Genomic DNA, 24,884 nt, shown 5'->3' with positions numbered 1-24,884 from the left:
AAAAATACTTATGTTTACAAGAGTAACTTTTAATAGCTAAGGTTTGCTATAATTTTCAGAATAAACTCAAGGTGTTAAAAATAGTGTATGTGTGGGGGGGGAGGGGTTATGCAGAGATTGCATCCAGATTTCTCAAAGTGCTTTACAAATGGTAAGTCTATGTATCCCCATTTTACAACTAGGAAACCTTAACATTCTTAGTTCCTCGTATAGAACTTAGTCAAACAAATCTGGAGACTTACTCAGTGGACTGGGTCAAGGAGAACAATCTTTGTCTTGGGATCAAGAGAAGAAAAAAAGATGAAAGCCAAAAGCAGAACCCTAATCTTCAAGTACTTCCCGGAGGGGAAAAAAATAAGGTGTGATCCCAACAGGAGAACTGACATTCTTACATGACTGAGGTAAGCAAGATCAAGAAACCTTACTTAAACAGTGCCAAAAATGTTTCAAGACACTAGGGGTAAGCTTTAAAACTATATGTAATGTTTTTCATGTATGTGTATGGGTGTTCATATGATCAGCAATACAAGTATGGTCTGTCAATTGATATTTCATTCTATTTTAATTATGAGTCTTGTCTTCATTTTGACAGGTCTTCAGCAAAAAAGACCATTACAACCAGGAGCCCAACGCAGGGGGCAGGAACAAAAGAGAAGTACCAATCTAAATAAGGCAAATCAATATTTTAGCACAGGGTTTTTTTTCCCCCCCTCATTGGTCCACAGCTGTTGTGTTAAATGGTGCTTTTGATTACTGCTTCTTGAGGGCATAAAAAGACCTGTAAAAATGCCTGGTTCTTAAAAGTTGCAAAGGTTGAAGAGCAGAGAAATGCTGAGAGGACCCTGCTGCTTGCGGGCAATTCTTTTTAAGCGAAAAGGTTTAGCAGATCATAGACTGCTGCAACTTCCATTTACCGGGCTGTAATTGCCATCCTCCAGCAGTAGAAAGCATACATCTGGCTATTGTTGCTGAGAGAGAGTGCGAGCACAAGCACGCTTTAAGATCACATTGCCACCAACACGGTTGGACAAAGAGAGGGTTGTCTCTATATGGTTCCCTATGGAGTGGGATAATCAAAAGCAATTCTTACTGTATGCTACTTTTAAAAATTTCAATACCTTCTCTTCTTTGAGCACTTTACATTTTAAAAACAAAACTGAAATACTCTACGATGGACCTATAACAATTTTGATGAATGAGTGAAGAGTGAGAAATCCATTTAGCTGTGTCTTAATCTAGTTGTTACAATATTCTGTGAAGAAAGAAGACACAGCCCTGAGCATATTGGTCTCATTAGGCATGTAACAGGAATGAAATAAGGTGTATTGTTCAATATCCAAAACATTGATTTTCAAAAACTTATCACAAATGCAAACCCTTTCAGGTGTCTTTAAACAGATATCGATGTCAGTGCAATACATTCACATCATATGCGCATGATTTAAAGTTGTATGTGGTACCATGAATAACCACCAGTCCTGTCACTGAAGTATAAAATGAGACACTTCCGCAATTTTGCATAGTTGAAATTTTTACTCAACAAAAACTGAGCTGCTGCTAAAAACTATGCTAAACCTGAGTTGTGCTCTGCTCACTGTGACATTAAGAACAAATAATAATTAGAAGGGGATGTATTTTATCATAAAAGAAAAGCTAATGTAATCTGTATATGTTCTGCCAAGTCTGAGAAGTTGAGTGGAGGCCCTTTGCTAAATGAGGATTTTGGAGCTCGCTTGTTAATGTACAGAAGCAATATTGTGACATGCCAAGCCACAAATCTGTACTGCACAGAATCCCTAACCCTCTCTCTCTCAGCTAGAACCAACAGAACAAGATCAGGAGCACATTAAGCAAGCAGCTCACTCTGACACTTGACACATCCTACCAGAAAACCAACCATTCAGTCTTCAAAACTTCCTACTTACTTAACAGAAGAATTTACAGCTAATTGCAATATTTGACTCACAAAAAATGTCATGTGTGTAGTCACTCAAATGTGTTTTTAAATGACCATTCGAGAAAAGAAAAAAAAAAAAAAAAAAAAAAAGAGAGACAAAAGTGCATGGCGCCTAACGGAGGTGGTGTTCCAATAGAGGCGGAGCAGAACAGAATACAATTCATTTGAGAATACTTTGGGTGAAATCACAAGATGGGAGTATCACAAGGTAGAATGTCCTCACCCTTGATTCTTTGCTATGAATACTTCTCATGCACACCAGAGGCAAGGTCAACACCAAGTGTTTTATTTACAATGTGCTTTATAAATGTTTATTACCCACAGCATAATGCTTCTCCCCAAGCCATTACCTACTATTAAACATAGACAGAAGGAAGAGTGATCTCTGGATTTCAGAGAGATGAGATCTTTTACTCTTCCTTCCTGCCTTCCCTACTTTTCTGCTGTCTCTTCCTGTCTCTCTTTTAACCATCCTCAGCTGAGGAGCTATATCCCCTTGTTGATTAGTAAAACACCTGGTACTTAATCAATTAAGTCATCACTTTGACTCATGGGGGGGATGCTGACCAAATGCACATAGCCAACCTTAGGGCTTATCCACCCTTAAAACACTGCAGTTGCATCGTTTCAAGGAAGAAGGGAGGACTTCTCTCATTGGCCTAGGTACTCCATCTCCCCAAGAGGCGGAAGCTAGGTTGACAAGAGAATTTTGCCATCCACCTAGAGCTGTCTACACCAGAGGTTAGGTTGGTTGAACTGCATGATTCAGGAGTGTGGATTTCTCACACCCCTGAGCAACATAGTTACACCAAATCTAATTTCCTAATGTAGGCCAGGCCTTAGGCTACTCTCACTCTGTCACATAGAAGTCGTCTAATAAAGGGGATCTCTTTTAGAGGTTTCTCTCATTTCCATTTATATGAGGAGACAGTGTATATTTGACATACCAGGTGTCACTGCACACACATGGATACACACTCCTGATTAACCAAAGTCATTTCTCCCAACCAGATAAGCCGAAAAATTTGTTTTTAGTTTCAACTGCAGAAACAAAAACAATGTTCAGAAATGCAGTAAGTTTTCTGTCATGATTGTGTTTTTGTTCAAAGGCCCATTAACAATTATCAGAGACTTGAGAGTACAGAGAAAAGAGAAAGTTGCTGTCAATTATCAAATAAAAGAAGCACATCTGAGAGTGGTAACAGTTCTTGGTGGTTGTGTACTTTTCTTGGGGCACAGAGGGAAGGAGGAGGTCAGAGTTCCACAGTCACCCAAATCCTGGCCCCTTGAAAAGGGAGTTTCATAAAGATCCTAGTACTGAATAGTTGAATTTAGCCCATGTGCAGTCTTTTCCTACTCAAAACAAAGATACAATGTTAAAATAAACATTAAACCTTACAGTTCAGAGTCTAGATGTTCAATGTAGTTTGAACTGTAATTTCTCAGTTTATATTAAATGATCATCATCAGGTCAAAAATTCCAGTTTTAGCTTGAAGATAAACATGAATTTGGTATTCTACAACTAAACATATTCCTTTATGTTAGTGTAAGTGCAGAAAAACAATATACCTCCAGTGGGACAATGCACAAAACCACTGGTTCCAACAGGGATAGAAAAACGGGGAAAAAAAAAGTATAGGAAACTGATCAACCTAGCATCATATCTATGGGATAGTTTTCAATGTCAACAAGTTAAATCCAAATATATTCTTCATTAACTAAAATTACACAAAGGCAAATGCATAGGAATATTTGTATTCAAGAAGAATATCCATCATGAACCTGAGATAGGGCCAATAATTTATTTTAGATTCACAGTTCCACTCATAATAAATCATTGGACTTCTGTGTCTATAGTATTGTTTCAGTACTCATCTATTCATTATTACCATACTACCACAAATTCATTCCAGCAAGTTACCACCACTAAGTAACTAATGTAACATCAATGCAAAGGCAAAGTTTTTTTTGCCATTCTGCAGAACTGGAATAAGCTCTAATTTAACAGCATTGTGTATGTTCTACATGCAGCAATACTACTTAAAAAAAGTTCAATATCTCCTCTACTACTAATATTATATATATATATATATATATATATATATATATACACACACACACACACACACACACACACACACTAAGCACTCTACAGACTGTAAAATATCACTACAAAAAGTATTTTCTGTTAACAGCTCTAGTCTTTCAAACTAATTATCCTGTACATCAGTCTACCAGAACAATAAGCTCAGGCCACAGGTGATAGAACAATCCGCCACGAATGCACAACAGGGGTCAGAAGTTAGAACTTGGACACAAACCATTGTTCTGTAATCATGCACAACAGTTTATTGTTTAACTAGAAGGTTCCAGCAACATATAGCTGTCCCATGATCCATGAAAAGTGTTGTGGCATGTATGTGAACCCCTGGATTAAACAACTAGGAACAAATATTTGTGCTTATGTATACAAGAGTTTATAATCATGTTAGTCAACACATGGTAAGGAAAGAACAAAGGCCCTACTATAATCCCCTATAGTAATAACATTCATGCAAGCTACTCTTCTTAACTGGCTATATTTAGATTTGGATATATTTAAATTAAATTTTCATTACTACACCATTCCATTTCCTTCCACCATAATGTTACTTCTTCTGGCACGACAATGATGCTCTTACATACACGAAAACACATACCGTGTATTTTATTCCCTCAGTATGAAGTATATCCATAGCATAAATTAAATATTGAGAAACATTTAAATACCATGGTGATAGAGACAATGCAAGTATTTAAGATACATTATATAAACTCCTGTTCAGAATCAGAGGTTCTAGAACCAACAGGTTTTAAGTCATGTCACCTAATTTGAATATTTGTAGCAGTACTTTTCATAATTTTAGTGTTAAATGTTAATTACCAGAACATCCTAACTCCCATAGTCTAGGCCAATCCCTTCCCTTTTTTAATGGATTCTATTTTATTTGTCATGTGAACATCAACATCCCCAAAGTGATATTTCAGAAACATTTGTACTCATGAGCCTTAAAGCTCGTATGACTCTTCAGGCTCCATTGTTATCCCATATGTCTTAATGATTTATAAATGCATTATTCATGTAAAATCCAGAATCTACAAGAAGGTGATGAAACCAAGCTGCTTGTATCCTACCTGAAAGGTGGTCTCTCAGCCCTAACATGGACTATATCCAGTGTCTACCTTATGAGAATCCCAGGATGGGGTAAAGTTAACATTAGGTCTGGTGTTTTGATCATCTGCTGCACCGTAGAGTGAATGTGTTAAAATTCCCCACCACAGTTGGGTTGCTGGGTGCAACAAGACCAATGGTGTTTGGCAACTCCAACATCCACATGGATTACAGTTTTTCTGAGGTAGCTCAAGAATTCATGGCCATCATGACAACCTTTGTGGTTTAACTCATAACTTGTCTCACTCTTGGTTGCACTGGGATTGATGGCTGACAAGTGAACATGATGTCCAGTCCCTAGTCCACTGGACACTCACAGAATTCACAGACCCACGGCCCCCAAAGAAGCAGCATACACCTGCTTACCAGTTTCACCTCAGGATCACTGCTCTATTTAACACACAGGACTTAGATGTGTTTATAGTGAAAACAAAGAAAAATGTAGAGATTTAAAAGATAGCAAGTAGAAATATTGGAAAGCAATGGCTACATGTAAAATAAAACCATGATGTACACCCTAGAATTTAGATTTATTTAACTAGTTATTGTCATGTCCTATAGAATGACGCTCACCGGTATTTTTCAGACAGGTTGGCTATCAAACAAGCCACATTCTCAACTTGTCTCCTCAGTGTCTCACTCCTCACTCCAGATATACCCAAAATAGTCATTTGATCTTTATAAATCAACTGGACCCCTCCTGCTAGGTGCTCCTTTCTGTAGATTTTGAAATCTCTTCTCAATTTTGCAACCTTGATTAGTTGGTGGCTCCGTATGCAAATAGACTTATACTGTAAGGCACACAGCAGAGAGACAAGCATCTCCACCCCCTGTCTGAACAGAACCTATGTATTGCCTTTTGGTGATCTGTCTTCACTTTAAGAACAGTTTTCAGTATAGATATGTAAACTCTTTAATCATCATCCATCCATCCATCCATCCCACTATGATCAGGACTACCAGTGCATTACTGGCTGTTCGTGGAAACCTCACATGCCACCCTATGATGTGCTATTATGCAGACATCAGACCTAAGACCTTTATAAACCTCTATGCATGCCTTCTACCTGTTGGTACCAAGGGGTCCCCAGGTCACAGATACCTTTTAGGAAAGTAATTTGATAGCACTAATTGAGGGCTCAAAATCTGCTCTAACAGTTTCACGTATATATTCACCTAAAAGTGGAGTAATCTGGATGTTTTGGCACTTACCAGAGTTTCGGATTAGTTCAGTGCAATGGTTCTACCATCATAAAAAAAAAAAAAAAAGCAGTGCATGCTCTTGTGCCAGAAGATCTTGATATTTCAATGTGCTTTGACTGAAAGCAGAAAGACTTTATCTTATGCAACCATTATTTACACATTCATGGGCCAAACAAAGACTCAACTCCAAACCCCCTCAAACGATAAATTCAGATTCAAGTCCTCAGATTGATCCAAATGCACATTTGCAGTTTTGGTTCTATCTTGTAGGCAGACTAGGAAAGGACTTCTTTTCTGGTTATTAGTTCAAATGTGGCCAAAACCTTGAAACAGTCAGTCATTCTCGTAATATTTCAGACAAAACTAGATATCTCAAAAGCACATCTGATATTGTGATCAAGATGAAGGAAATCTTATAAAATCATATGATTTAAAGAGCTTTCCAGGATTATATGATCCAAATATGAAAACTAGTACTAATGGCTATCATGGGGATTTTTAAGTTGCCTTGGAAGATTTAGAAGGCATAGAAACCAAAAGGAAAGCTGTATGTAATTTTCCATCTACATCAAATTATACTTGAATCATTCTTAATTTTATTCTATATAAATCACTAAATTTAAAGGTAAGCAATAAAATGAATTATTCTACATTTGGTTATTTAGCATTTTTAGAATATCCTATGTGAGAATACACAACAGCATAGAAATGGTGGATAATGCATCTCCATATATACACATCAAGCTAAAACACATTTCTGGAAGAAAGACAGATATACATCTCCCTAGTTTATGTTTTAATCTCAGGCAAGTGTCTCTGAAGAAATGCATCTATGATAGATTACATAATTGTATTTGTAGATTACTTCTCATGTTTAAACTGCAGCAACAATAATATCTTTCAGTATTAGCAATAAAAATCTTAAAATATCACGCTTCTGGAAGTTTTCTAATACTCAGAACAAAATTGTTATCTTGAAGGGTCCCCATAGGGACTACATGACACAAGAAAATGATAATGGTACTTTTCTACTATGTTACAGCAATTTACCTTACAAGGTGGGTTAGAGGACAATCCTTATCCACCTAGGTAAGTGATGGGTTCTACCGATTTTTGTATATTCTTACAGAATACATAAACAAACAATGAGTACCTAGTCTATAAACTCTTCCAGCAAATACATCAATGGAAAGGAAAAAAAACACTATTTAAGGTCAACTGCACCCAATAAAACAGGGCCAGATATTGAAGTCTAATGTGAGACCATTGTCTTCCTTAATGTTTTACTTTTAGAGCCTCATTAGATTCTCTTTGTTTGGATTCCACTTCTTGAATGATTAATCTCTGGAGAAAAAATTAATATTGAAAGCTCCCAGGCTCCCTTCCCCAAATCACTAAGCTCTAATCTTGCTAGCTCACCATCACAATTATTTTCCTTTTTTCCACAGTGCAAATTACCAAACTGAACAAATATCCTCAGAGGAAAAAAGAATGTGAATGAGTAGTTCCTTAGAAAGGATGTACTTTTAAAATATTTCCAATTTAATGTAGCTATATACATCCACTTTCCTTGATAATATTTGAGATAGTAGACACTCCTCATCTTTGATCATCCTAAATCAGTTCAAAGTTAAACCTTGCTCGGCCACTAATTAATTAGAAAAGAAAAAAAAACAAAAAACAAACACACACACACACACACACCAGTTAGGCAGAATGACTGTCGAGCAGGAACAAGGCCAGGTGTAAGATGTGCATTTCACTCGACTTTCCAACTGAAGCCACAACCTCATCTGTAGGTATTGAAAACCCCTTTTATAAGTGATGAATCTACATCATCATCACCATTTTGTATTACAGCAGCATGTAACAGCCCTAGTCATAGACCAGGACCCCATTGTGCTAGGTGTCGTGCAAACAGAACAAAAAGACAGTCCCTGCCCCAAGGAGTTTACAATCTAGAGTCATCATGAACCCCTATTACCAGTCTGGCACAATTACATGACAACACATTTTCCGAAACAAACATTCCGTTAAAAGTTGACAATAGAAAAAGACCATTTTAAAGGGCAAATCAAGACCACAAAACCAATCAATAGAAGATCTCAGATAAATTAAGACATTCACTTTCTTAGCATAGCCATTGCCTCTTCATCAAAGCTGTACAAAAGTTTTGAAAGAACTGAGACACAAGCTTAGTGTCCTCAGCTCTCTTGTCCCAGGCTCCTTACCCTACCAGTGTGATTCTTCCCTCCTTAGCTCCTCATCCCATCTCCATTCCCACTACCACCACCTACCGGCTCCAGTGCTTAATCTGTAATGAAAGAGGTGGCAGGGTTAGGCAATTTTTTTTAAACTTTCATAACTGATGCAGCAAGCCCAGAGGTGCCAGGGATATGAACTGCCAAGCCTATAGGTGCCAGGGCTGAGTCTAGCAAGCCCAGGCACAAATTAAACACTGACTGGCCTCTTGTCTTTTCTCCACCCATCCAGCTCCCATACCCAACTCCAACACTTGCCAGCAAGACCCAGTCTCTTCCACCTCCCCTACCTGTATCTTGTCAGGCTCCTTGTCACAATCCACAGTCTACCTTAAGAATGCCTAGATCCAGCTCTTTGACCTTCCTCCATCACACTGCCTGGGTACCAGAAGAAGGTGGGGGGAGGAGGGCACTGGGGGCACAGAAGAGAGGCTCCCTTCTTTCAGGTCCCATATTTGGCCGTAACAGAGAAAGTCTGGCTTTGTCCTTCTAGCATGCTCAGTCACTCTGTGGGGACGGTGCATGCACAGTCTGGTCAGCAGTAAGAGATGTCAGAGGCTTGAGCATGCCTAGACAGGATGGAATCTCCAGAGATTTTAGCTGTTAAATTCTAGTAAGTCTGTACTATGAACTGTGTTACAACTTTACCAAATCTGGGTATATTTTCATGGGCACGACAAAAGGCACATCTCTGACACTAAGGCCACTCTTTGGCAAATCATACAAGCGTAGGACTGAAAGGGACTTCAGCAGGACATCTAATCCAGCTCCCTGAACCCAAGGTATAACTAGACCATTCCTGACAGGTGTTTATAACACCTGTTTTTAAACACCTCCAAAGATAGAGATTCCGCAGTCTCCATAGCCCATTTGTTCCAGTGCTGACTGTTAGGATTTCTCTTTCCTGATGTCCAACATAAACCTCCCTTGAGAATTTAAGCCCATTGCTACTTGTCCTATCCTTAGAGGTATCTTCCCACATAGGTCATAATTTCTAGACCTTTAATTAGTTTTGATGCTCTCCTCTGGACTCTTTCTAATTTGTCCACATCTGTCCTAAATTATGGTACCCAGAACTGGACACAATTGAGGCCTTATCAGTACAGAATAGAGAGGAAGAATTACTACTTCTCCTGACTCGGTCACAACATGCCTACTAATCCATCTCAGCATAATGTTTGCTTTTTTTTGCAACAGCGTTATACTGTTGACTCATTTAGCTGGCGATCCATTATAACTCTAGGTCCTTTTCCGCAATACTCCTTCCTACACAGTCATTTCCCATTTCGTATGTGTGCAACTGATTGTTCCATCTGAAGTGGAGTACCTTGAATTGGTGCTTACTGAATTTCAGCCTGTTTGTCAAGATCATTTTGAATTTGAATCCTATTCTCCAAAGCACTTGCAACCTGTCTCATCTTGGTATTGTCCACAAATTTTATAAGCGTACAGTACTCTTTATGCCATTATCTAAACCATTTATGAAGGTATTAAACAGAACTGGACCCAAGACCAATCCCTGCAGGATCCCACAGTTTTCCAGCCATTTATGCACCCCAACTTATAGTAGTTCCATCTAGGTTGTGTTGTTTTTTTTTGGTTTTGTTTTTTTTATTAGAAGGTCATGCAAGACTGTACCAAAAACCCTACTAAATTCAAGATGTACCACATGTATCACTTTCCCTCCCCCCATCTATAAGGCTTGTTACTCTGTCAAGGAAACCTATTAGGTTGGTTTGACATAATTTGTTCTCGACAAAACCATGCTGACTATTTCTTATCACCATATTATCTGCTAGATGTATGCAACTTGATTATCTGTCTGGTTATTGAAGCTAAAGCTGACTGATCTATAAATTCCCCAAGTTTTCCTTATTCCCACCGAGGCACAGTGACAAGCACTTAATATACCTTTGAAAAACTTCCAACTCCCTCAAATTGTTTTTCCCCCTTAGACTTGCTTCCCATGGAATCTTACCTACCAACTCCCTGAGTTTGCTAAAGTCTCTCTTCTTGAAATATATTCTCTTTATTGTGCTGTTTTCCCTCCTGCCATTCCCTAAAATTATGAATTCTATCATTCCACAATCGCTTTCACTCAAGCTGCCTTCCACTTTCAAGTTCTCCACTAGTTCCTCCTTACGTGTTAAAAATCAAATCTAGAACAGACTCTCCTCTAGTAGCTTTCTCCACCTTCTGAAATAAAAAGTTGCTTCCAATGTATTTCAAGAACTTGTTGGATAATCTGTGCCCTGCTGTACTATTTTCCCCTACAGATGTCTAGATAGTTCCCCATCACCACCAAGTCCTGGGATTTGGATGATTTTGTTTTAAAAACAAACAAAAAAAAAAACGCTTCATCCATCTCTTCTTCCTAGTTAGGCGGTCTGTAGGGGATCCCACCATGACATCACCCTTAGGTATTTTAGACTTGTCAAAAATTTCTGGGTGTCTTATTTCTATCTCAACCTCAGTGCAAGTGTATACATTGATATACAAGGCAACACCTCCTCCCCGGTCCCCATCAAGTTAGGGTTGCCAGATGTCCAGTTTGCAACCGAATACCCAATCAAAAAGGGACCTTCCCCAGCCTGCTGAAAATGAGCATGTGGATGAGCGTTGGGGAGAGCAAGAAACAAAAGGAGGGGGGAATGCAGTGAGCGAGGCAGGGCCTCAGAGAAGGGGCAGGGAATTTTGTTCGGTCAGAAAGTTGGCAATCTGTTCTGCCTAGAAATCTGTACCCTTCTATATCAGTATTCCAGCCATATGTATTTTCCCAAGACTCTGTGATGCCAACTATATCATAGTTGTATTTATTCACTAGCATTTCTAGTTCCTCCTGTTTATTCCTCATACTTCTCGCATTAGCACACAGACATCTACGATACTGATTTGATTTCCCCTCCTATGTTCCCTCTTGTCTCTCCATTGTATCTGCTATAATGGCCCATGCTGCCCCCAGATTCTGAATTATATCAGGTCCCTATGCCAAAGAATGAGGTACTAGATCTTTTCAAAGCAACAGTCATCAGTTTTTTTTTTTTAAAAATAGAAAAATATATTTTCCCTAGTCTTGTTCTCAGAAACAGCTGAACCATTTTGGCTGACATTTTTGAGAACTATTCAGCCTGAAGCAGCCACTTCGCATGGAAATTTTCAGCCTGAACGGTTAAATTTTGGTAAAGTTGTAAACAACTGAAAACATGGTCTTATAATGGGAAGAGTCAGACAGCATTCATGACAGGCAGGGCTACCAGCCCCACCTATAAAAAATAGCTACATTTTGCTCTTAGGGTACACTAATATAAATCTTTAGTAACTGCATTGACTTCAGTATAATTATTCCAATCAGAATTTTACATAAAGAATCTACACTGGCTCCCAGCCATCAGAACTGGCTCCCAGCAACAGTGTTCCAATAGATATACACCGTCAAACTTCTCCGCTACTAATTGCCCCCAAAACCTCCTTTAAGGAGGGTTACCCAGCACACAGAAAAGCAATACATCCTTTATCTTCATTTACTGTCTACAGTACTGCCCACTGGGGGCAAGGGAGACAAGACAATGGGACAGATCCTCAGCAGGTGTAAACTGACTATGGGTAATATTAGCACTTGCTGTGTGTTCTGGCAACTTTAGTGTCACTAAGGCTATTTACACCATCTAGGGAACTGACTAAGTGTGCTTATCCCCAGCCTTGACCACTTCCCACAAGAACCAGAGCCCTGGAACCATAATAGCAGATACGTCCAACCTTTAGAAGCAGATGACTCCTGTTGGAGGGGCAAGCATGATGCACAGAAGGGTCCTTTCTCCTCAGTGTGTGGATCTAGGAAAAATACCTTGCCCTGTACCTTCGCTGAGAAATAGTTAGTCTGGTTTTAAAATACACATGATCTTAAGTGTCCCAAGCTCTGAGACAATTAACAATCAAAAGTGTTTAATCCCATTACTTATCTGCTTCCATGCCACTGCTTCCAAAGCAGCATCTTTGATTCATATAAAGCAGTCATCAGAGAAAAGTATGCCATCTTAAAGCTAGAGAATGCATAAACACAACCACCACTAAGTTTACAGCCAAAGCATCATTCAACACTAATCACTGCTGAGTTAGAATTTTTGCATACAAGCTCTTCATCTAACCTCCTTAAGCTTTATGAAAGCTTTTTTTTAAGCCTAGCTATGTTGAATTATTAACAGTTAAGTATTCCATGATTATTTCCCCCAATAAATTTCATGCTAATAAGTATAAAATATAGAATGCTTTAGTAGCAGCAAAATGTATATATACACATACCTTTGAGGTTCTCTCTCTTTTTTTTTGTAATTTCCCTGTAATCAGTTATTTTTAATTTAACAGAAAGTTATGATTATAGGTCTCTGAGAAATAAGCATTTCCACTATTATTACCATTTTCCAGGGTTTATAAAGAAAATGATAAAAAACTGTCAGTGGAAAACTGATCAATCAGGAAACCTTTGGGCCAGATAGAATCTCACTTACCTACTGGTGCAAATCTGAAGAACTATACTGACTCCATCTGACTCTTTAACTTCAGAAATAAGAGTACATGTGAAATGGATATCTACTCACTTCCCCACTGCACCTTGACTTCAAGCTTTGAAATACTTTCACACCAAAATTTGAACCCAGGATATCTAGTCATTTCAGACACAAAACTGGCAAATTTCTCTAGGATTTGTTTCAAGTTTGCTTGTAGTTTTCCAATATTTATGGATCAGAAAATCCATCATTAATTTGTAGGGCTAAAAAGGTTTTGTTTGCCAAACTAGCCAGTTTTACTCTAGTCTTATTCCTAAAGCTGAAATTTGCTTCTAGTTCATTTTTCTTATTTTCAGATTTTGGAAATAAATTGAATGCCAAATGACAGACTAGAACAAGTATAAAGGATATTTTAAAGTTCCAAATAAACATATCCATATAAGTTTACTAGTACTCTACTCCTGGTGTTATGACCTACCTCTGGTGACCTATGACCCCCTGTCTTAACTAGCCAAATACGCAAAAATATGTATGGCTGCTGAAGTGTGAGGATAAGAATTCAAACATCCCCTTTTGTGAAACCACCAAGCTATTTTCCTTTCCTCCCCACCAAATAAAAATAAAGCACTGAGAAAGGATCAGGCTGATATTTTCTAGGAGATTCACCATACACTCACTCAAAGCCTACTGAAGTTAACAGAAAAACATCTATTGAGATCAGGCCCCTGAGAGACTTGAAAGATCTATCTCTAAGCCTGAAAATCTTCTCCTTTTAGAAATGCATACATTAATTTCTTTCTTATCCATGTTCTTTGTAGCCATTGCTCAGATAAAGCATACAGGAGTCACACATGTTGTTCACTACATACAATCAACTCTTTGAACCATCTCAGAACCAAATTCCTTTTCAAATCTGTTGCTAAATATCTACTTACCTTATTCTCACAAACTAACCAGATGAAATTAATGAGACTGCTTACATGAACAGCATTTGGCCCAGAACCTATACCAAGTTTGAATGGAGGCTTCTAGTCATTCAAATACAATATATTGGGCCATATCAACACCTCTCTTTCAAAAAGACAGGTTTGGTTTAGGATTTTTTTTGTGGGGTTTGGGTTTTTTCTCGTTTTGCAATTATTTTGAAAGGCAAAGAAATAGTCACAAAAACCCAAGATCTAATCTCAATTAAAAGGTTACAATGGTTAAAATGATATCTTTAAGAAAAGCATAATGGTACAATGTGTTCTTTAAACATCAAGTTTTGCATAGCAGAACAATTTGACCAACTGTAATCCAATTCCACAGACAACTATTTTAAACACTTGTTAAGCTATGTATTCCCTCTTTAAAATTACTTAAACAATTAGTGAACTTCAGCCACCATACCTTCCAGAGGCTGGCATAAGTGGGGTTCTCAGTATTAACAGCATAGGGATTGAGGCTGTGTACAAATGGGGATCTCTCTAATCAGGGAGGAACATCTTTCAGGTTATATTTTATACAGATCTAAAATTTGCCAAAAAATAAAAATATAATGGAGTTAAAACCCTCATGTATATAACTATGTATATAACCCAGGCATGGCTTCTGCTGCTACAGCATTATGAAGAAGTGTCTTCATGCCACTACCAAAGCACTTTATTTAAATGCTGTGACTGACCAACTCTGCAGATTTTATCCTGCTAGGACCTAGGAAAAGACAACACCTTTTAAGAGAGCTGTATTTCGTAGGCATGCAGTGCAGAAACTGTTTTCATTTAGATCCAGCCTGGGATGTAGTCTTGACAATATTTACTTACTTGTTACACACAGTCTGGGGAAGGGAGGTGTAAATCCCAAATTTCTGATTCTATCAAAAAGGAAAAATATTCTCAGTTAAGAGTGAAATATTATTTATTCATCCTATTCACTCCTATCTGATCTCCAAAGTGTGGCATCTTACCTGTTACATCTCTTCCAGAGCAAACAGGGCAATCAAAGGGCAGACTTTTTTTTTAAAACCATAACTTTTAATACACCTTTCCCACTGGGAGCAGAGGTTGCTGGCTTCTGTTTAGAAGGCGCCAGGATTGTTTTTTAAATATAATAAGCTAAATACAAATTGATTCAGAGAATGTCTAATAAAACTTCCAGCAAGTGTGTGCATTTTAAAACATAGTTTACTGGGGGAATGGCTACTCGACTATCAGGAGAGCAGGTGCTCTTATCGTCAAATGCCCGATACTGCATCCCATTAACCACGCCCCTTCCCCAGCCCCTATATTTTGGCATTTGTTCTTCACGAGATAAGCCTTGACTACTTGCCTGGAGACTATGAATAACTTTGCAAGTCACTCACAGTCCTGGCTTTATGATGGACTTCACTAGTTAGCACGAAGATTTGAAATGAAGAGGTCCAACATTCACGTGGAAGGATGATTTGCACCCGAGGCGGAAACCACTGATTAAGGGGTAAGATTACAACCAGGAGTCCAAGGGAAAAGGTCATCCTGCTGATTCTGCTGCTGAAATTACAGCCCCGAGCATGAAACACATCCGTTGCCTCGCAAGCCCGGAAGTGTTTCTCGCCGCGATTTACTCTTTTAATATTATTAAAAGATGAATCAATATCAAAGGTGAGCTCCGCTCTCTCCTTTGCCCTGAGATGTGAAGAGAAGGCACGGGTGAGCAGACAACAGTTAACATATCCAGCATTATTCCACTCCCACAAATAAAATCGGAATGGGAAATGAAATATAACAGCAGCCTTTCTACCACACCAAGTATTAGAATATCGGAATACTAACCGGTTCATTTACTTGGCGGGTTGCCATATGCAGATATTAAGCCCGGACATAGCTTCTTTTCCACCAGCCCTTTAAACAAATTCAGCTTGTCCTTAATCCAGAAAGACCATCTGCAAAATTGTGGGACTATCACGCTAGCAATTTATTTCCTTAGTTAACGTTCAAATGGAGGAAATCAAACCACCCACGGCACAGCTGCTGAGTTTCAGTATCGTCTCCCTTTAGCATTTTACCCACCTCCCTCCCTTAACTCCCACTGCTGAAGCAGGGGATTAAAAACTTGAGACAAGATTGGAACCAGGCATTTCTTTCCTCATTGGAAATGGGCCCGATCCCCCATGCACTGAAAAGCTTTCTTAGCATAGGTAGTTTTAAAGCTGTCTGTATTATACTTCAAGAAGAAATGCAAAATCTTTTTGCAGCTAATTAGTAGCATATGCAGCAAGTTGCAACAAAAATCTCTCCAGGAGCAGGCAACGTTTAGGGAGTGAAAATGCAGTTTCTCCCACCATGCATAAGTTATGCCATTTGAGGCACAGAATGCTCTTATTTGCATTCATTTAGTCAAATTTACCCTCCAATCGAGAAGTCCAACTTTGATAATTTTACATAAAATTATCTGCAGTTAGCTTTGAGGGGTATCCAATTGGCACCCACTGGTAGCAGTTACTAACATTTATGAGTGTTCTTTTTTGCCATCCTGACACAATTTGCTGAGACAGCAAATTTTGATGGAGGGGTACACCTGTCACAATTTGGTAGCCCTACCAGTCTCTCACCTCTGGTCCAAGGGTAGCAGTTGTGATGAATGGAGGCTTGCCTGACACAATTTCCTATTTCCTGCCTTTCCCTGTCCCCTTGTCCAGGGGTATGTGATCAAATTGCTTGGATGGGGGTTCACCTGTCACAATTTGCTACCCTTAGATCTTCTGGTCCAGAGTAGCTAATTGTGCTGGTTCGAGGCACAATTTTGAAATCTTTATTTTAAAATTGGCCACAAAGGTAGATATTTTTGTAATTTGGAAAAAACATTCTAAAGAGTTAAATTGCAGGCAAAACCCTTAAAGAAGGTATTTTTTTCTTTATTAGTCTATTTCTATTCTATATTAGAAGTTGTATGGCCTATAGCAAACATATTTAGTGTACACAAAACTCTGAAATGAGTGTAAAGAATTGTAAACAGTACATGAAATACATATGAATGCATTTTAAGCACAAGCAATTAGGCAAAAAAAGCTGCCATTGTTCCTTAGACAGACTCCATCCTGTCATTTGTTATACATATTGATCAAGTGTTTGTAACAAAATTTGCATTCCTCTACTTTGGCACAATTATATGAGCATATTGCCTTCCGATATTATTCTAGAGACATTTTCTCAGGCCTTTTCCTCACTTCTAAAACCAAAGTGTCTCGTCCTCACTGTGTTTTTACCTCAGAGCAGCTTCCACACTTCAGTCACCCCAAGCTAAATAAAAATTGCCTTTGTTAGCAGTGAGGAAAAGACTTAAGGGCTAGACTCACAAAGGGGACTTAGGAATTGCAACACCCAGTTTTCACACCATCTAGCTTTCAAGAACCTCACAGGAACATCACCACAATTCACAAATCCTGATCTAAGTGCTTAAACTACCTATACAATGAATGGGGAGAGATGCCTCAGAGTGAGATCAACAAAAGCTAGCATACTAGGCAAGGAGCTGCTTAAAACAGCCAATCGGAGATGCTGATCAGAGGGGTTTGTGCTAAGCCCACCCTGTCACAGAGTTCAGTGCCTAAGTCCCTGCTGCAGATAGGCATCTAGCTCTGCCTTGTGATCCACAGATGGGAACTCCTCTCCTGGAGTAAGACAGTTTTGGTGCCTAAACTGTTTCTTGAGAGAATGAGTTAAGCAGGTGCCTAACTCCACACAGAACAGCCAGGGTGGGAGTGGTACCCACCTATAACTTCTAGCCCAATGTTTAGAACACTCATCTGGGATGGGAGAGACTTCTGTTCCAAATCCCGCCCGCCTGCCCTGCAAGAGAGAATTAAACCTGGTTCTCCTATATCCCAGACAAGCACTCTAATTACTGTACTTGGCTAGAACTTATAAGGTGGATGGTGACCTATGTCTTCCTGCAGCCAGATTTTGAATGGGACCCAATCCCATATCAGTCTCTAAAATCACCTGCCATATTGAGCCCCACATGCAAGAATAACTTTATCTCCACCCCCTCTTCCCTAGTTCATAAATCAATCTGGGGCTTAGATGGGATTTAGGCACCCAGATACCTAGAATAAGGCAGTATCTTAAGCACCTAAAGAAATTTTACTAAGAAAATGTTGGCACCCAGTGAGTTTAGGTTGGCAAAAGTTTGTGAATTGTAATGGAGCCTACATTGTGAATCTAGCCCTAGTCTCTGTAAGAGGACTCAGGAATTATAGACCAGTCAGCCTAACTTTGATACCTGGAAAAACACTGGAACAAATTATTAAACAATTTGTAAGAACCTAGAGGATAATCTGATTATAAGGAATAGTCAACATGGATTAGTCAAGAACAAATCATACCAACCCAAACTAATTTCCTTCTTTGACAGGGTTAATAGCAGGAGAGAGAAGCAGTAGATGTGATGTATCTTGATTTTAGAAAGGTTTTTGACACAGTCCCCCATGACATTCTCATAAGCAAACTAGGGATACGTGTCTAGATGAAACTGCTATAAGGTGGGTGCACAACTGCAACCAATGCAAAGGAGTAACAGGATAATTCATCTTAGCAGACATTGGTTTTGGCAGTATACTTCTCAGAATGAAGATCATCATCGAAATGTATCATAACAAGATATGTAGTATACATACAAAGGCTAGGAAATTAAAATATGTAATTAGAAGTATAAACAATTCAGTAGAAAAATCAACACTAATGTATGCAACAAATGAAGTAATCTAAGAGTAAAGCGTTCAGTTCCGTGTTTGCAGGATGGGGAATTACTTACAGAAATAAGAGGTTTTAGTAAGTTTTCAATGACAAAGAGAGACGGGGAAATCCCAGGTTACTGGAAGCCCGAAACCCTATTGAAGGTTATAGCAATGTACAAATGTTTTAGGTATATGGATTCTTTGGGAAAGGTATCTGAAAATGTCTGAAGCCAGTGCACCCTAAAGGTTCAGAAACAAAAAGGCAAATGAAAAGAATCCCAAATTTATTTATTTTAATTTCATTACTTTCTGGTGTAAAATTCATGATTTTTTTTTAATACTTCTCGTTGTCAATATGTCTCAGGGTCATATACCTCTGTTCAGTAAAATTCACAGTAAAAATTTTCCTTTGAGAAAGATTTCCTACACTACAGTATAGTGCCCCTTGGGACAGATTTTTAAAGGCATTTAGGCAATTAGTGAGATTTTTAGGTGCTTTCACCCTTTCAAAATCTGACCTGTGGTGAATATTTGGGAACCAAACTCTGTACACATGTAGTGACATGAAAACACGGTAGATAAAGAGACAAAACAACAGTTACCAAGGGCAATCCCCATTGGTGAATCAAAGGAAACTAAAGAAGTTTTGATACCAAACCAGGAAAATCAGTCAGCTTTAAAGTCACATGAACTGCAAGAATAAACTTGTGTATTAAAAAAAAATGAAAAAAAACAAAAATTTAGAATTAAAAACTAGTGTCACAGTACAAACAGGAAGTGCTATATTAGAAACACTGAGATGTGATTGCTTCAATATTAAAATGAATTAAATACTGTAGAACAAGGACATCCATCTATATAGTGTTAATGAAGATAAATGTGAAGTGCTAAGAATAATGAAAAAAATACATTTTAAAAAGGTAAATAATTTAGAGTGAAATTACATTCACAGTAGATTACAAAAAGGCAATCCAATCCAGACAATCAGAACAGCAAAGACAAATTTGTGAACCATTATGAAGCTTTATGCAGTCATATAAATCGACAAAGAATTCTTTTAAACACTAAAAAATGCATGACTATAATAATTTTGGAAGGCGGATGGCATCTATAAAATATTTCACTGAATCAAATTTCTTTTTGCAGCTCAATGCATCCCATCGGATAGGGAAGAGCTGTCTTGTCTAGGCTTTGGAATACACCGTGCCCTTAAGAGGACAGCCCTGGGAAGCTGGTGCTAAGCTGCACCGTCCTGAAGAGGTTGGGTAGAGAAGACCCTCTGCCCCGGTCACTCCATTTTGCACCCACTGAAGAAGGCTCACCTCATCTGGGTGACTGTTACCCCCTGCCCCTCCCTATCCGGGGGTTTGCCCCCCTGCTCTGATACCGTCTGGCAGCGTCCGTACCCCTGGCTTAACTCCTACCCCTTGGCCCGCTCCTTTCCCTGCCTCCAACTCTTTGACCCCCTCCCCCCCTCCCGTGGAGTCAGTCTCGGCCCTGCACAGACTCTGCCCGTCCCTCCCCTCCGATTTGCCCCGCAGCACTTTTAACACCCCCCATCCCCCTTCGGGCTCACACTGCAAGCCCAGGTAAGGGCAGCAGCTACAGCAGGTGCTAGTGAGCATGCTCGGTGGGTGGGCGCATGCTCAGTACAAGCCAAGCCGCACACTGACGGGCGGCGGTGTTTAACATTACAGCCCGGGAGCCGCGGGCAGCCTGGCGGGCGCGAGGGCGAGGAGCTGGGCGCACAACCCGGGTGCAGCGGGGTGTTTGGCACCACGGTCCCCCTCGGGCGGGCAGGACGCGGCTGCTGCTCCCGCCACTTGTGGGAGACATGGGGGGAGGGGGAGGGGGAGGGGGAGCCCCGGCTCCCCCAGCATCGCAGGTCCTTACCTCGCAGCCCCGAGCCGCCTCAGCCGCGCTGCCGCTCCACGCCCCGCACGGTTTCAAGCCCGGCTGCCGGGTCGCGCCGCTCGCCAGCCTCTCAATCCCCGTCTTCGCCGCCGCCTCCAGGGGAAGCTGCCCTGGACTCTCCGGGGCCTCAGCGGGCAGGGTCAGCGCGGGGAGCCGGCCAGACGCTGCCGCTTCTCCTGCAGCTAATCGCTGTAATCTGCTCGCCGCGCTGCCAGCCCTCTGTGCACTGGCTGCGCAGTAATAAGGGCTCGGGGGCGGGGAGGGGACTCGGTGGAGGGAGGAAAACTTTGATGTTCGAGAGAGAACCGGCGAGGGGGGACGCCGCGCCGGTGCGAGCCCGGCAGGAAGGTGGCTGGAGAGGAGCCGGCAGGCTCGCCAGTGGGCGCGGGCTGCTCGGCAGGGGCGCGACAGCCTTCCCAGCAGGTGAAGGGCGCAGAGCCGCACCTCGGCAGAGACGCACAAAGGGACCCACGTTCCTCAAAGGCTCGGGCGGATGGCAAGAGCCGGGGTGGGAATCAGCGGGCTCCTGGTGCAACGCAGCCTGGGAGAACACAGCCCGTGCGTTGCAACGCGGAGGAAGCCGGTGCTCCTTGCTATATAGCGCATACAGTGGAAGATCGCTCAGAAACAAGCCAGATAGTCTCAGCTCATTGCTCATGCCGCACACTCACTGTGGTACAGAGCGTACCGGAGAGGGGAGGGTAATGCCATCACCACTGTGTAAAGCGCGTGTATCTTACCGAAGGGGAGAGTCACAAATGCATCGTGCATTTTAGAGGATTTTGACACTACGTCCCGGCTTCATGTCCCCACGTCTCCCCTCTGCTTAACACTGCAATGTTTCAAGTTAGGTGGAAATCAGTAAAACATGAAATGCGATCTGAAGCAAACCGTTAACAGCTAGAGTTGAGAAACTAAATTCTACTCCAGGAAAGTTAAGGGCTGTTTTTCCTCTCTCACGGACATACTTGATGAGGCAATGACATAACTCTACAAGTGTTTCATACCCTCAAGCGATCCCTGCATTGCTAATTAGTTTATTTGGCTCCTGTAGCTATCTGTGCTTTAGCAATCCTTCTTATGAATGCACCTTTGAAACTAAAACCAATAACAATTATCTAGTAATGCTACCTTTAACAAACATTGCCTTTCTAATTCGAAGCACTACTTGTTAGACGCTGATGACAAATATGTATGAGAAGGTCAAATACTGATATTAATGTAAAGTAATGATTCTGAAAGCTATTTCAGAATGATTTTGCTACTCCATTCCCATCGGTTTATCTAAGGACCAACAGTGTGGCAAAGGAGACTGTTTAAGTGCACTGCATTTGGCATGCAGCAGTTTTAGCAACATACTTCATGAAATCAAAAAGGAAACGTCAGTCAAAAGACACGAAGAACAAGTACTGATTTAAAATCCAGATTGAAGTGTATAAACTGCCAATTTCATTTTCTTAGCATCATTCTAGCCCTAAATGCCATATGGGGAATGATCAAACTTTAGATATATTTAATTCATTTCTAAGAGTAAGTTTGAGGCAGAGGGTCTAGGGAAGAATGTGTCATGTCAAAACATGCCCCTCTTCAAAATATGCTGGTTCAGATCTTAACTTCTGGCACTAAAATCAGGGATTCCAAATTTTGATAAGTAGGGGGAGCCCCACAAAATATGCCAATCTCTAGCCCATGGGAATGCACATCTTAAGGGACACATACAAATGTCAATAAATTCTCCACAATAGCAGGTATGAATCATATAAGCAGTTCCACTCAGTGATCTGGATTTATTACTTGAGTGAAAAATGTTTGGCAGGATCAGGTTCTTGACTGTTAGCACTTGACTTGAGGAAAGGTACCATAATGTTAGGGCTATTTTAGCTACACCTAATCAAGAGAGATCTTGGAGTCATCATGGATAGTTCTCTGAAGACATCCACACAGTATGGCAGTGGCAGTCAGGCTGTTAGGAATAATTCAAAAAGGGATAGAGAATAAGACAGAAAATATCTTCTTGCCCTTATATAAATCTATGGTATGCCCACATCTTGAATATTGTGTACAGATGTGGTCTCCATCTCAAAAAAGATACTAGCATTAGAAAAGGTTCAGAAAAGGGCAACTAAAATGATTAGGGGTTTGGAACGGATCCCATATGAGGAGAGATTAAAGAGACTAGGACTTTTTAGCTTGGAAAAGAGACTAAGGGGGGATATGATAGAGGTATAAAAAATCATGAGTGGTGTGGAGAAAGTGAATTAGGAAATTATTACTTATTATAAATAAGTGAATTATTTACTTGTTCCCAATAATATATAGAACTAGGGGCCACCAAGTGAAATTAACGGGCAGCAGGTGTAAAACAAATAAAAGGAAGTTCTTCTTACACAGCACACCAGTCAATTCTGGAACTCCTTGCTTGAGGAGGTGTGGTAATTCTAGCCGTCCAGTCCAGACCTGGACTTTTAGCGCCACAGTCTGTCCTGTCCCAAACCTGGACTTTTGCGTCAAAGTTTGGGGCTTACTGAAACTCACCCCAAGCTCACTACCAGCTTGGGTCATTTGGGCTGCCACGAGGTCAGGTAGGTAATTTTATCTTGGGGGCTGAACCTCAACCTTTCCTCTCGCGTCTGGTGGCCCAACCTCCTGGTGGACTCCAGATTGCCAAATCCCCTTGGAGGTAAAAGCAGGGGAAAAAATCCCTTCTCACCCTCCTTCCCCGCCTGCAAACAGAAACTCTGGTTTTCTCAATACTTCCCAGCCGGAAAGCGTGCTCTGCCCTCAAGACATGGAGATGCAAATGCCACCACTTGGCTTTTGCCTCCCCGTTCGCTCTCTGTAGCAGTAACAGGAAAAAAAAACGTTCAACCACAAGAGAAGCAGAGGATGATTCTTGGTCTCATTGCCCCGGAGCCTGCTCCTTCCTGAAAGCAAATAGGAAAATAAGCTCACAGCCTGGCTTTTCCCTTCCTTCCTCCTAGGAAAAGAAACTTCCAACGTTTTAAAAGAATAAAGTTTTATATAAAAATAGAAAGAAAATATAAAACAATAATCTTGCATTAAGAAACTCAATACAGGCTCTTGCTTATAAGAAGATATGAAAAAACAGTCTGATTTAAAGATAGCCCAATTAAACCAGTCCAACAAATCAACATACAGGTAAATACACCACAAAGATCATCATAGCCGAATTACTTTGCGTTCCCTGGGTACTTACAGATGTTTAGAAGAAACTTTAAGATAAGATGGAGTTAGGAGGAAACCTTGTTTACTCACAGCTGAGCAAACAACAAAGACCCCTGGTATACAAATTCCCGCCCCTGACTTTAAACAATCCAGTTCTCTGATTGGTCCTCTGGTCAGGTGTTTGGTTACCCTTTCCAGGTAAAAGAAACTTAACCCTTACCTTACCTATCCAGTTATGACAGGAGGTTGTGAAGGCTAGGACTATAACAGGGTTTAAAAGAGAACTAGGTAAATTCATGGAGGTTAAGTCCATTAATGGCTATTAGGCAGGATGGGTAAGGAATAGTGTCCCTAGCCTTTATTTGTCAGAGGGTGGAGATGGATGGCAGGAGAGAGATCACATGATCATTACCTGTTAGGTTCACTCTCTCTGGGACACCTGTCATTGGTCTCTATCAGTAGACAGGATACTGGCCTGAATCAACCTTTGGTCTGACCCAGTATGGCCATTCTTGTGTTTATAAATAAGCAAACTTACTGTCAATTCACAATTTTAGAAACTGGTCTACTGTGCATTGGAAAAGCCACAGCACATTACAGAGTAAGAACAAAGTATTTAGAATACTGGGTGTTTTTTTAAGTTGTTTGTTTCATTTTTGTGCTGATCACATCTATATCTCTGAAGTAGTATGATAGGTGCCTAAGATCAAACTTACTGTGTCTCTGACACTTAAGTGCCAGATTTAGGGAAAATTATTCAAAATACTTGAGTTAAATGCATTCATAAGCATTAATTAAAACCACTATTTACTTTCAATTGTTTGTAAACTTCCTTGTCTGTCAGTTTGGTCACATTAGCCCCCACTGAATCCTTCCATTGGCTCCATGTCAACTATTGTATCAGATTCATAATTTTCTTCAATGCTCATTTTAACTCTGCCTCTGCTTACCTTA

The 24,884-nt window shown here is 40.2% G+C and overlaps 1 protein-coding gene across 1 annotated transcript in view; it reads right to left on the bottom strand.

The window, feature by feature from the left end:
* Positions 1–20,910, bottom strand: part of PCDH15 (protocadherin related 15) — a 1,383,724-nt gene extending 1,362,814 nt beyond the window's left edge. The window contains exon 1 of the mRNA XM_075072657.1: positions 20,724–20,910. The gene's annotated coding sequence lies outside the window, so the exon portion shown is untranslated. The remainder of the gene's footprint in view (positions 1–20,723) is intronic.
* Positions 20,911–24,884: the final 3,974 nt, after the last annotated feature.

This window comes from Chelonoidis abingdonii, chromosome 15, assembly GCF_003597395.2.
Source record: "Chelonoidis abingdonii isolate Lonesome George chromosome 15, CheloAbing_2.0, whole genome shotgun sequence".
Lineage (NCBI taxonomy): Eukaryota > Metazoa > Chordata > Testudines > Testudinidae > Chelonoidis > Chelonoidis abingdonii.
The sequence above is the reverse complement of the archived record's forward strand: the minus strand, read 5'-3'. Positions and strand labels throughout refer to the sequence as shown.